The sequence below is a fragment of the Pseudorca crassidens genome, chromosome 5 (assembly GCF_039906515.1).
Source record: "Pseudorca crassidens isolate mPseCra1 chromosome 5, mPseCra1.hap1, whole genome shotgun sequence".
Classification (NCBI taxonomy): Eukaryota; Metazoa; Chordata; class Mammalia; order Artiodactyla; family Delphinidae; genus Pseudorca; species Pseudorca crassidens.
Window position 1 is genome coordinate 121,870,635 of NC_090300.1, and position 14,701 is coordinate 121,885,335.

The window sequence follows — 14,701 nt, forward strand, 5'->3', positions numbered from 1 at the left end:
CTATTTATAAAGGGTCTGTTTATCGTGAGTGAGGCAGTGTTCTGGGTGCTAGGGATAACTCAGTGGACATGACAGCTAAAAAGTCACTTTCTTGTGGACATTATATTTTATTAGGGAAAGAGAGAGATAACACCCAATGAATATAACAAATGAATAATATAGTACGTTGGAGGTTGCTAAGTGTTATGGAATAGAAATTGTGCAGGGATAAGGCCAATTCAGATTGTGGAGGTGATGGTAGTTTGCAATGTTCAATAGAGTGGTCAGGATAGGGGTATTTTAAATAATAAGATGCGGCAAAGACTTGAAGAAGGTGAGTGAGAGAGACATCTGGCTATCTGGGGGAGGAGTCTTCCAGACAGAGGGAAAAGCCACCCTGAGGTAATGGAACTGTAAATTCCAAGTTTCAAAGGAATGAAAAGAAATCAGAGGTTTAGAAAAAGGCTGGTGTCATGTCTGGCTGGATCGTAAGGGGAAGGAGAGAATTATAGGTAGAAGGTAGACGATTGAACACTGTATGCTGTGTTGAGCTGGTTAGGCTTTGTCCTGTAGGGGTCAGCCCATCTTCCATACAAGGATGAGACCGTAGGCAGGGATTCTTTATATCTGCCAAAGACCTTTGGACAGAGGAGACACTCAATAAATGTCTAATGAATGAAGACATGTTTGGTGACAAAACGCTTCTACAAGTAAAGTCGTGGGAGAACTATAAGAAATATAAGCTCACAACTGTGTGTATAAAAAAGAATATTGATGTTAACCTTAACCAGAGGTGTCTTTTTCCTAAGAATTGTTTTTCTTTTTCACAAAATAAATTATATGAGTGAATTGAACATCTGTAAGTAGTTTCCTATTGCTGTCAAAACAAATTACCATAAAGTCAATGGATTAAAACAATACAAATTTATGGTCTCACAGTTCTACAGATGGCTTAATTGGTTTCTTTGCTCTGTGTCTTGTCTCACAAAACTGAAATCAAGATGTCAGTGATCTGGGATCTTATCTGGAACTTCTGGGAAAGAATCCACTTCTAAGATCTTTTAGGTTGTTGGCAGACTCCAGTTCCTGTGGTTATAGATCCGAGGTCTCCGCTCTCTTGCCAGCTGTCAGCTGGGGTTTGCCTATAGCCTCTAGAGACTCTTCTCAGTCCTTGCACATGGGCCCTACATCTGAGCCAGGAACAATGTGCAGTTGAACCCTTCTCCTGCTTAGAATTTCTCTGACTTCCTCTTTCTGCTGTATCTTTCTTCTTCCTCTTCTAATGTATTTTTCAAACTTACCCTTTAACCTTTTCCTTCATAGGGTTATATGGAGTCCACCCTGATAAACCAGGATAATCTTCTTGCTTGAAGGTCAACTGATTAATAAGCTTTTTTACATATGCTAACAGTGCCTAGATAAATGATTGAATATTCAGGAAATGAGAATCTTGTTGGGGGGTTGGTGCATCTTTAGAATCCTGCCTACCACAATATCACATTCTGGGTTGATTCATGCCAAGTACTGACTGTCTTTCTAGAGCAGGACACAGCCAAAAACCTGCCCGCACAGGTTTAGGTGGTACCACAAAACCTGCTCTGTGGTGAAGAACTGACACAGAGGAAATAACTCAATATAGATGCTGATGGGAAATGGGTGATAAATTGGGGGGCTCAATTTTTGAGGAATGTTGCAGTCTAATTTGCAATGCAGAAAAAGATCATTTTCTAGTTACATCAGTAGTGAGTAAATCAGAAAACAGGGAATATTGTGAGCCAAGGAGACAGTGGTCATCATTGCACAACTGACCTGTCTGTAGGCAGAGGTCCCCCTGGGTAGGGTTCAGGACAGGGCTTTGTTCCTTAGATGGTGGAAGACTACTAGAGTAGGCATGGAGTACTAGGCAGGGAACAGGTCAAAACTAAATTATAGGGCCAATTACAGAATGAGAAGACAGAGGAAGCAGAGATGTAATTCCAGCAATTTAGGGACAGAGAGCTGGCTGTGTGCAACCTTAGACAGCACCAATTTCTGACTCTTACTTTAAGTAAGTCATTTTCCCAAAAAAGCCCAATGCTTCTTCAATGGTGCCCTATGAATACAAATGTCCAGTCTAAATCCTTCTGTCTCTAGGAAATATACATTTTCTCCTCTTGTAAATGCAGTGACATATTTGATTTAATATATAACAAGGTAGATATCCTACTGTGTTTTAGAGGTATAGGAGGGCAGCATCTCTCAACCAGCTTTTATTGTATTGACTTTAAAATGTTTTATGCCTGGTTGTTTATTTTACCATGCATTTTCAAGAGTTTTAGAAGACAAAATATAAATGCAAACAGACATTTGCAGAGACAGAATAGAAGAACTTGGAACTTTTTCCCCCTCTTAGCTGTAATTACTTTAAAACATTTCTTTTTGTCTGAAAAAAGAGAATATCTCTGGTAAACTAGTAGGATTCTTGGATTTGGGAGGAGAATCTTAATTTGTCCTTTGGAGAAGACATCATCGATACACCTTAGAAGCAAAGTGAAGATTTTCAAAGCATCTGCTTTTAGAACTCTTTCCTGGGCCACATTTCCTGGACTCTGTCTTGTGACCAAAGACTTTCATACCACATATCCATTCATTATTAGATGTGTGTGCTGGGGGCGTGGAGCAGCTGGGGGAAAAGGTGATAATTACAAAATAGTATTACTCTGTTTTTAGTCAACTTGCTCCTCTATAATGAGCAAGTTTCTGCTTCACATTTTTTCTGCAGCTAGCTAACCTGGCCAAAACTTAATCTAGCAGATGATTGAGTGTGGCATTAGCCAACACCATACTGCTTCCAGCTTCCTGTCCTGGGCCTCCCCTCCTGGGTTTATTATATTTCAAGTCTGGTTCTCCTCCAGCTGGCTCACTATCCCAAATATTGCTTTGATTGTGATATGGACAGGCCATAATGCGAGTTAAGTTTCAGGAACATCAGAAACCCTTCCCTTTATCCATTCACTAAACGGTCTCTGTAAGTTACTTAATGACGTGTATTCGAATCTGTATATCTGTACCAGGCACAGGGAAAACAAATGCCTTAATTAGTGTTAACTAAACTTTTAGGTAATCGTACAGACATAAAATGCTGTGTGTTTTGCTGTAGATTATTGGAATTTCTGCTAAGACATATACGAATCGATGTAACAATGATTATGATTAGTGTAGCTGATAGTCAAAGTAGAAGAAAAACAACAGGAAGAAGCCAATAATTAAATTTTAAGAATACATGGGGGAATAAGAAGGGGTATTGTCTCATTGATATGTTGCTAGCATTTTGCAGAAATCTAGGTCTTCCCTGGCAGCCAAGTGAGGCTTCCTTACTGGATAATGTCTGGGACGGTAACCCAATGAGTTGGCAGTAGGTACTAAGAAAGCTAGAGATTCGTTCTCCTGTAGAAGAACCATAGATTTGGTTCTCCTGTAGAAGAATCATAGATTTAATCTTTACTCCCAAAATTGAGTTTCACTTATATTCTATTGGTAAAAGCTATGTATCAGTGATTCAGCAGAATCTACCTCAAATTCTGGAGCTATTACTAGATACCTTTCATTAAGAGTAGATTAGTGACACAATTTTCATAGTCAGAGGACAGTGTAGGATAATGGGCTTGAAAGAGCAGGGAAGAGGTGTACAGCCAGCACAAGGCAGCCAGCCCTCTGGAAGTTTTCTGATAGGGTCACCATGTTCTGGTTCGTAGGACCAGAATACATACATATTGTCAGTTATCTAAACTACACCAAATTCACAGGAGTCTAAGGCATAGACAGGAATGCCATTTTTGTTTGTTTTTAAAAGATAAATGTTATTTCCATATAGACTAGCTATGATGTTTGTAGGCTATAATGTTCTCTACCGATTGGCACCTCAAGGCAAATAATAAAATTGGAATTTTTCTGAGTGAGTATATAGTCAGAATAAGTGATTTATCCTGGACAAGAGAACTTTGAGTACTCCTCTCCCCTGTAGACAAGGTCTTGCTGATATATGCCCCTAATGTTGTGTCTGAAGGACAGATTCTACTAAGGAGTGTGGGGTAACTCTCGGTCAGGCCCAATGTCTCTTACCCAAGTCTTCAAAAATTTTCTTTTCTATTTTGAGAAATTCCTTTATTCATAACTTTAAAATTATGTTAATAATATTGTCTATTTTCAACTCAAATTTGGTAGTAGGACTCATCTCTTGATTAGAACATTGTTGTTCGGTGAATTCCTCAGTCATCCATTTGTAAATTGTTGCTTAGTTTAATTAATTAACATATGGCCAACTTTAGTCATTATATGTTGATTAGATTAGATTAATTCAGAGTGGTGAGATACATTACTATCACCCATATACTTAAGGCTCTAAGTGAATGAAAGATCTTACCTTAAAAAACTTTATGTAGTTTCTCTGTGAACATGCTTTTCACCTTTAGAGCTGCGTAGAGACTTTAAAAAGAGAATATGGCCTCCCATGCTTTACCTAATTGCTCCCAGCAATAATAATACTAGGCAGAGAAGCCTTTATTGTTTTCAAAGATTTTTAGCATATTAAAAAACTCTATAAATAGTGATAAAAACTTATTCATTTGCTGTTTTCTAGTACAATTGTTTAGTACTAGAAAATTATCTTTCCATTAGCTGTAATAGCTCCCAAAGAAATGGAATATATCAAATCATGGAGTTAACTGAGAGTTAAAGGGATTTAACTAAATAAACATAATGATGAGATTGTAAAATATGAGGTTTCTCATTTAATTTGTTTTTCCATGTGATTCCTGTAACTTTAAATAATGATTTTTTTTTTCCTATGGAATGACTTTTTGAAGATGTGGTGAAGAGAGCATAACATCCTATTTCCTATTTCTTGGTATACTTGCTTCATCTGGTGGCTGTCATACTGAGATTTCCTGGTGAATGTGGGAGAGGTGGTATTTCTGTGGTCTCTTGATTCCTTATCAAAAATCAATGTCAGTGCCTTTCTGCCATTTGTGAGACTCACCTTAATCTTACAAGAGCACATTTTTTTCCCCCTTCTTATTCTTTTTTTTTTTTTTTTTTTTTTTTTTGCGGTACGCGGGCCTCTCACTGTTGTGGCCTCTCCCGTTGCGGAGCACAGGCTCCGGACGCGCAGGCTCAGCAGCTATGGCTCACGGGCCCAGCTGCTCCGCGGCATGTGGGATCTTCCCGGACCGGAGCACGAACCCGTGTCCCCTGCATTGGCAGGCGGACTCTCAACCACTGCGCCACCAGGGAAGCCCTCCCCTTCTTATTCTTTCAGAGTAAAAAAATGAGAGTTATTTTTTACAGTGCTTATAATTCAATCTCATCACTGTTACTAAGAGGTCCTCCTACCTTCCAACAGAATATATATACATTGTATTTTATGCATAGCTATATATCCATTACCATGTTTTCACTTGGTTAAGTATAAGAAATAACTGCTGTTCATATTCCAAATATGGAATAGATGGCCTTGGTAGATAGTCACCAAAGGCTTGGCAATTCCTTTGATGAAATTGATGAACATTTGTTTAATAAGAACTTTCTACTCTATCACTGTTCCTTAGGGTTTCATCTTGTTAGAAAAATTTTACCACGTTTCATAAATTTCATGAAAGTATTACATAATACACTGAAGAAATAAAATGTGAGAACACTGGTATTCATCCATAAAGAACAATATATAACTTTCTATTTTTTCTTCTTTTCTATGAGTTTTAACGTTAAGTTTTTTCACAATGAGTAATTTGTAGTCACTGACTAGGAAACATAGTGGTTTATGGAGTATCTATTTCTACCTTCTTCCTTGCTACTAGAACCCCCCCACTTGTGGAGGATGGCAATGTTTTCATGTGATAAAATGTTCTCATGTGGTAAAATATCATTGCTCTAAACCACACGTGGAGTCCTGATCCTCTTTGCAGTATACTGGGTTTTTAGGCTGTATTGTACCTAAAAGAGACCCTGTGACCAAATTTCAGCAAATGAGATAAAAGGAAAACCCACTGGTGGATTTGCGAAAGATTTTGTTGAAAGCGGCACCCTGAAGTGGAAGGCCTCATATCCCCAACCAACAGTGAGACCAAGACTCCTCCATCTCCACTGCATACTGGCAGACACCTAATGGAGAAGAAAAACCTTTGAAAATGAATGACAGGGGGCTGTGAAATTTACAAGATACACAAAGGGAATAGGAATTTAGTCACTGTTTCAGGATGCAATTGGGCATTCCAGGAGAATGTGTGGTACGCGATACCCAGGTATCTGCATCAAATTGTTTTTGCTAATAAAATTCCCATTCTTGGACTCTGTATAGCTTTGCATAAAGAATAGCTTAATCTGTCCTTGGGATATAATGTGAATTCTCTTTAGGAAAGATGGATGAGGAGGTATTAAGAACATGCAGAGGAGAAGTATCTCCTTTCCTTCCTGGTCAGCTAACATCATCATCATCATCATCATCATCAAACACCCACATTGTGAGTGTGGTAATGAGTATATGCCTATAGTTTGAGAAATCACAAGATCAATCCCTTTTACTGTTTCCTGTCCAAGTGTGTATAGACTCCTTATGTAGGGATAGGATACAGCCCTAGGTAACCTGGATTACAGTAGCTTTTATAATTATAGAAATTTTATAGAAAAAATCGTATACTCGGGGGAGATCCAGGTTTTAATTAGGGTAAGAAGAGAGAGTTTATGTAAACTGCTTAAACATGTAGGAGAACTTGATTTCAGAAGTGAAGGGTAAGGAAGTGCAGTTGTAAGTGAGGGCACCTCTGATGATGGGTGAGACAGAAATAGGACATGATGGATGTGGGACAGCAGGATAGGATAAAATGGAGTAGGCATAGCTGAAGAAGGTTGTATTCCATTGAATGATGCAGGACTCAGGAATAAACAATATATTTGGGTGGCCCTGGCATGCTACAATATAATTTGAGTGTTAAACGTTTTGCTTGATATCTCTCACATTGTTAAGTAAATGGTGACATGTACAATAATTTGACAAGCAACAGCAGAAAAGGGGTGTTTTTAGCACAGATCTTCCTCTACTGATGACGGGGTTATGTCCCAATAAACTTATCATAAGATGAAAATATCATTAAGTCGAAAAGGCACTTAATACACCTAACCTACTGAACAGCATAGCGTAGCCTAGCCTACCTTAAACATGCTCAGAACAATTACATTAGCCTACACTTGGGCAAAATCATCTAACACAAAGCCTATTTTATAACAAAGTGTTGAATATCTCATGTACTTTATTGACTACTGTACTGAAAGTGAACAAAAAGGAGGTTGTCTGGATACAGAATGGTTTTAAGTACATTAAATGGTTTTAAGTACATTAAGTACATTACCCTTGTGATTGCGTGACTGACTGGGAGTTGCAGCTATGGATATGAGAGTATTGTACCTTTTACCACTAGCCCAGGGAAAAGACCAAAATTCAACATTTGAAGTACAGTTGCTACTGAATGTGTTATCTCTTTTGAACCGCTGTAAAGTCGTAAAATCACAGGCCAATCCATCAGAATTTGGGGATGGTCTGTATAGTGTCTGTATTTTAACAAGTTCAAAGTTGGGGCAAGTGATTTAAAATTCTGCTTTCGTGAGTTCTTAATTTTTAAAAAAATTTAGGTCACTGTGCTAAAGGAGTTTATTTCTATTCAATTTCAAATTTGTATTTTTATTCACATTAGAATTTGTGTTTTACTCAAAATAACTTCATTCAGTGGAGAAATGAGATATAATGAATAATTAAAATTTCAAGAGAAGATTTGATTAGTAAGGGCACATTCCAGCTCTAAAAATTCTATTATTTCCTAGCTGACCCTATAAATATTAGCATCATTTAGATTTCTTTGGTGGATAAACTTTTCCCCCTAAATGTTTAAAAATCTCTCTATATACATGTTCACAAAACAATGTAACTTTTAATTACTAGTTTTATGCAATCTTTATAATGTTATTGCCCTTTTTTAGATATAGAAAATATAAGTCATTTAGCTGAATCTACTCTGTCATACATGCATACCCTGAACTTCCTTTCTGTTTACATTCCTCATTTGAACTTAGTTGAACTTCCTCTTTTTCATCATTAATGGACAGAACGTCTGACTGTGATGTGTGAGCAGTGTAGATAGTTAACTGAAGCAAAGGCTGAAGCAACCTTTACTTAGGTTGCATATTTATTTATTTATTTATTAGTTTATTTTAAAGTTCTGTCTTTTTAAAAAATAATTTATATTAACCTTATTTATTTATTTTTGGCTGCATTTTGTCTTCGTTGCTGCATGCGGGCTTTCTCTACTTGCGGTGAGTGGGGGCTACTCTTCGTTGTGATGCATGGGCTTTTCATTGCAGTGGCTTCCCTTGTTGCGGAGCACAGGCTCTAGGTGCGTGGGCTTCAGTAGTTGTGGCACACAGGCTCAGTATTAGTGGTGCACGGGCTTAGTTACTCCTCGGCATGTGGGATCTTCTTGGACCAGGGCTAGAACACGTGTCCCCTGCATTGGCAGGCGGATTCTTAACCACTGTACCACGAGGGAAGCCCAGGTTGCATTTGTAGAATCAGAAAATTATGATCGTCACTCAGTGTCCTTTGACATTTACCAGCATTCAAGCATAGTACTTTTTTTAGCAAAAGTAATTGCTTCAATCACTTAATCAACCTCACTAGCTTCAAATTAAAGGAGGTATAAATCATCATACTGTAATCTTTCAGGAGTTGTTCTGTAAAGAAAATGAGAAGTCAGGTTTCCCTCTGAAAGTACAGGCAGTGGCTGCCCTTGTCTCTTCCTTGTCTCCTGGGATCACTGTGATTCTGGTATTTCAGAGGAGGACCTGATTTCTAAATCTTACTCTCCAGGGATAAAACTGTGAACTACTGGATCATCTTACTCATAAGTCAAAAGTTAGTTTCTATGAAACTAATCTCTTCACTTGATAGTTTGAATAAAAATTGGAAAAGTCATATAAATAATAGATAATATTTATCTACATTTTAAGAGGGTTCCATCTTCATTTTCACATTTGCAGTGGTAACTTGAATGTGATCTTTCATTGCATAATTTAACCTGTAAAGTCCTTTATCATTGTTAGCTTTTTTTCAGATGGAAACAGAGCAAAACTACAGATAGAATCCAATTTTACCAAATATAAGCATCTTGAAAAAAATCAGCATCATTAATGATATATGAAGGAGTATGTCTAATTAAAGATAAAAACCTACATTATTATTTTCTTTTTCACAGTGTGTAATCTCAGAGGACAAAGTTTAAGAAAGGCACCTCTGGACACAAAATTACAATTTAAAGAGGTTTATTCATCCCCAATTCCAGATATCTTCCCTTGCCACTCCTGGTTTCTCATTTAGTTTGGAGTTAGTTCAACAAAGAGGACTCTACAATCCACATGAAAGGGAGTGTCAGCCTTGGGTTTGGTGCCAACAGAATGCTGCTGAGAGGTTCTGGCCTTTAAGCACCTTCTCTTCATAATACAGAGGGAGTTTACAAGTCTCTCTTGTAGGTGATGATGTGCCTCAGTCACATGTACTGTTTTGGAAGGTGTGATGCTTAGTAAGGTGTCTTATCTACAGCTTACAGGGAAAATTACTCTCAAAGATGTTCAAAGTTCCTCCCCAGATTTATAATTCTCTAGAGGCTGAGATCTGAGCAAGCCACTCTATTTCTGGAAGACTGTTATTTGATGAGAAGTACTGATAAACATTTCCTTCAGACATCTTATCCCTTAGCAGATTCCAATCACACCTTTATATTCTCTATAAATATATAAATGCCATTCATTGATATATTTTTATTTATTCTCTGAATTGGCATCAATTCATTTTAATAACAATATTAATAATTATTATTAATAATCAGCTTTATAAAAATGATTATAATTACCTATATAACTATAGTTCTCTAAATACTAACTTTGATTATTAATAATTTAATGTTATCCAACACATGGCTAAATTGTTTCAATATAATTTTATTCCATATGTTAAATCTTATAAGAAAATGTCACTTCGGGAATAGAAAAACATTTTATTAATATAGTCACATTTTTTAAATTAATAAACATTTTCTGAGAGATTCTAATTTTATGAGGGAAAAGAATGATCGTGTCATCACTAAATTCTATTGCTGGAAACAAACTAAGTCCATTTAGTCCCAAAAGCCCTTTATTACAGATGGAGGGACTTAGGTGACTGACTCCTTATTTATTAATGAAACTATTAACAGGAAATGCAGTTTTGAAGGAAAGCACAGACGGAAGACACAAAACTCTTTCCGAGAGGTCAGACTTCACAAATAATCAAATGCTAATTATTTGTAGTCACTAAAATTTGGTTAATATTTAAAGGGTAAATTTTATGATCCTCTTAGGAGGAATTTTAATAAAGGAATTAGGGCCATAATCGCCCCTGAATGAACTTTGTATAGAGTGGGCCTGTAGGCCCAGTCTGTTACAGCAGGGACTGTGTTTAGAGAAATGTATTTGCTGTGAAGTGGAAAGAACACAGGATTTAGAAATAGGATATCTGGCTTCTGGTTCTGCATTCACCTCTCTGTGTGCAGTAGAAATGATTAAAACATGCACGTGTGGGACCAGGGGTTATAGATAGGGAATATCTTTGTACCTTCACTCAATTTTGCTGTGAAACAAACTGATTTAAAAAATAAAGTCTATTAAAGAGAAAAAAATCAGTCATTGCCAAAGGTTAGGGAAGAGGGAGAATGAATAGGCAGAACACAAAGGATTATTTGAGCAGTGAAACTATTCTATACGATCCTATAATTGTGGATATGAGTCATCACCTTTTTGTTAAAACCTATAGAAAGTACCACACCAAGGGTAAGCCCTAAGGTAAACTATGGACTTTGTGTGGTAATGATGTGTCAATGTAGGTCCATCAACTGCAATAGACGTATCATCTGGTGCAGGATTCTGATAGTGGGGAGGCTTGCGTGTATGTGAGGCGGGAGGTATATAGGAAATCTCTGTACCTTCTGCTCAATGTTACTGTAAATTGCTCTAAATATGTCTATTTTTTTTTCAAAAGCAGAGAAAAGTAGGAAAAAACTCATAGGCTTTGTTATTATTTTAAATTCTAAGGAGGACATGAAATCTTTATTAAATAGTTTCCATCACATGATAGGTTTCTATTTCTATTGTGGAGAAAAGATGAGAACTTTTCTATGAGTAGAATTTAGATTAAATATGAATCCAAATGTTTAATTGAACTTTGGCATAATAACAAAATATGTTACAGGTTACCCTTTGCAGCATATATATTTAAAATAATTTAGATGCTTAAAGTGCTTTGGGAGAAGACTGTAGAAGTCAGGCTGAGAAAATAAAAGAATTGATGGATCATTTTATGTCACATCCTACTCTATCGCTCCATACTTTCTATGGTTATGAGGGTAGTCTTTGGTTAAATAAGGTTTTGTAATAAAAAAATGACTTATTTTAAAGTCATTTTTAAAATATGAAGTGTTTTATTGAATAATGGAATATTCCAGGACTTTAATCCCTTTAATGAAGTGTTTAATTGAATAATGGAATATTCCAGGACTTTAATCCCTTTAATGAAGTGTTTATTGAATAATGGAATATTCCAGGACTTCCCAGATTCTGAGGCAAAAAGAGGTGATGACTCAGTCTTTGCCCTTAATATCTTATTGTGTCAAAAAAGCAAGTCAGTGATTCAAAAATATGAAGAAAGGACCAATATGATCCAAGGTCTGATCAGGGCTGAAAGTAAGGACTTGAATCAAAGGGACTTGCTGTATATTAAGGCTCTGCCATTACAAAGAATGTTACTACCAGGAACAGAAACAAAATCATGAGAGGCAGCCACTTTGGGGGAAAAATGAAGTCTATTTTAGACACACTGAATGTGAGGTGATGACAGGAAAAAAAAAAAAAGAGCAAGTCAAGTGCACAGTTAAAATACAGTCTAAGTGCTGTAATACAGAGCAGTACTATAATGAAGATTCTGAAGAAACAGTTGTATGCCAGACAGAGGTACGATAAAAATGTTTCCTCTTTCTGAATAGCCAGGGATATTTATGACTTAGGACAGATAAATGCATAGATCTCACTCATGGTACCCGAGCCCATGTGTGTTTCCCTTATTAATGTGCAAACTCCTTAGAATGAAGACCTGTTTTCTTCTATAGAATCTAGCACAGTGCTTTGCACAGAGTAAACATATACACAAAATAATGATACACATATATTGCTTTCCCATTACGCCTGATATATGGAAGATGGTCAATAATAGTTCAGTTTCTTTTCACTTGAGAAGTGGTGTATAAATTTTAGCATGCATAATTTCATGTCTTTGTATGATTTTATTTCTTTGTTTTGTTTATTTCTAAAAAGAGTAAATCATGAGGAATTTCTTATACTTGCTGGGATTAAAACCTGATTCTTTGGTTTTAATAATACAGTGAGCCCTTTGTATTTGTGGATTCTGCATCCTTGGATTCAACCAACCAACAGCAGATCAAAAACATTTGGGGGGAAAAAAACTCCAGAAAGTTCCAAAAAGCAAAACTTGAATTTGCTGAGTGATGGTAACTATTTACATAGCATTTACATTATGCTAGGTATTATAAGTAATCTAGAGATGATTTAACATATACAGGAGGATGTGCATTGGTTAGATGTTGGTATCCATAGGGTTCTGGAACCAATCCCCCATGAATACTGAGGGACGACACTATTAATAATGTAGTGAGATTTGTTTGGTATTGAATCTAAAAGTAGATTGTTTTTAACTTACATAAAATTCAAATTGCATAAGCCTTGGCAGAATAATGATAGTATAAAATAGTGTCTGAAACTGCAACCTGTTCTTTTATCAGATTCGTGAACATTAATTAATATGGCCTTATCCACTAGAATGCCGTATAGAAACACATTCACCTGTCAAAACTCTGACTATGCTTTTCATTTTCAAAAGCTGCCTACAATACTATTTTCTCTAGACAATCACCCTAGAAGTAAATGTTTCTTTATGTGAACCACCACAATTCCCTGATTATTCTGTGCTTGAATTACTTATATTTATTTTGCTTATTTGTATATTTGTACGTACCACTAGTGTCTAACCTAGATTGTAAATTCTTTGTAAAGCTAAAAGGTGTCTCATTCACTTTGTATCTCCTGTGGTGCCCATCTCAGGGCATGTTATAGGTCTTCACCAAAGGTACCGAGTAAATAAAGGATGAGATATTGGGGGATTTCCTTAGGTAAAATTCCATATATGAAGCTCCAATGAGCCTCTTTCTTGGGTCTCTCCTTCCTTTCCGTGTCCAGGGGCTGGTTTCAGATTTCACCAGATCATCTCCCAAGCTTGCAAACCAGAAGTTCTCCATATCCCACCCTGGGCACATCCAGGAATCAGCTGAGATTTTTGGTGGGGGTTATACACAGTTTTGTGGGTTTTGTTTAATTGTAAAGCAACAACAAAACTAAGCACATTTATTATCACACAATGTTATGTGTATACCTACCAGATATGCACAATCTCTATGTCAAAGCATTATTTTCAAAAAGTTAAAAACACAATAATACAAATATAGAACAAATGCATGCCAAAGATTTATAAACCCATTAATGACTGATCCAGTAAAAGAGCATTTTGAGAAACTAGGAATTTACAGGCATTTATAGAAGAATGTTAGAATGAGATTGCTAGGTTATGTAAAAACTGATCAATTTCCTACAGGGCAATAAAACCTTTGTAGTTACCATATGTACCTGAAGTAAAAAGAAATCATCAATTTCAGGGTCTAAACTCTAATCAAATAGTAAATGGGTTCATACTTCTAGATAATTAAACAATCATGTGGGCCTATTAAACAATGTTCCTGAATAATGTCAAAAGGTCAAACTATAAAAACCTCTTTAAAAAATTTTTTTTTATATTGGAGTATAATTGATTTACAATGTTGTGTTCATTTTTACAGTATTTACAAGTTGTGTATAATTTTTCTTAGCACATAGATTTTAATCTTACGCCATAGAACTCGAACTGGGAAAAACAAGTATGATATTTTGAAGGAACATACTACATAGGTCTAATGCCTTTCAAAATAGGCAGATGTAAATAATTCAGGTTTTTTTTTTTAACATCTTTATCGGAGTATAATTGCTTTACAATGTTGTGTTAGTTTCTGCTGTATAACAGAGTGAATCTGTATACATATATCCCCATATCCCCTCCCTCTTTCGTCTCCTTCCCATGCTCTCTATCCCACCCCTCTAGGTGGTCACAAAGCGCTGAGCTGATCTCCCTGTGCAATGCAGCTGCTTCCCCACTAGCTATTTTACATTTGGTAGTGTATACATGTCAATGATACTCTTTCACTTTGTCCCAGCTTACCATTCCCTCTCCCCATGTCCTCAAGGTCATTCTCTACATCTATGTCTTTATTCCTCTCCTGCCCCTAGGTTTGTCAGAATCTTTTTTTTTTTTTTTTAAGATTCCATATATATGTGTTAGCATACAGTATTGGTTTTCTCTTTCTGACTTACTTCACTCTGTATGACGGACTCTAGGTCCATCCACCTCACTACAAATAACTCAATTTTGTTTCTTTTTATGGCTAATATTCCATTGTATATATGTGCCACATCTTCTTTATCCATTCATGTGTTGATGAACACTTAGGTT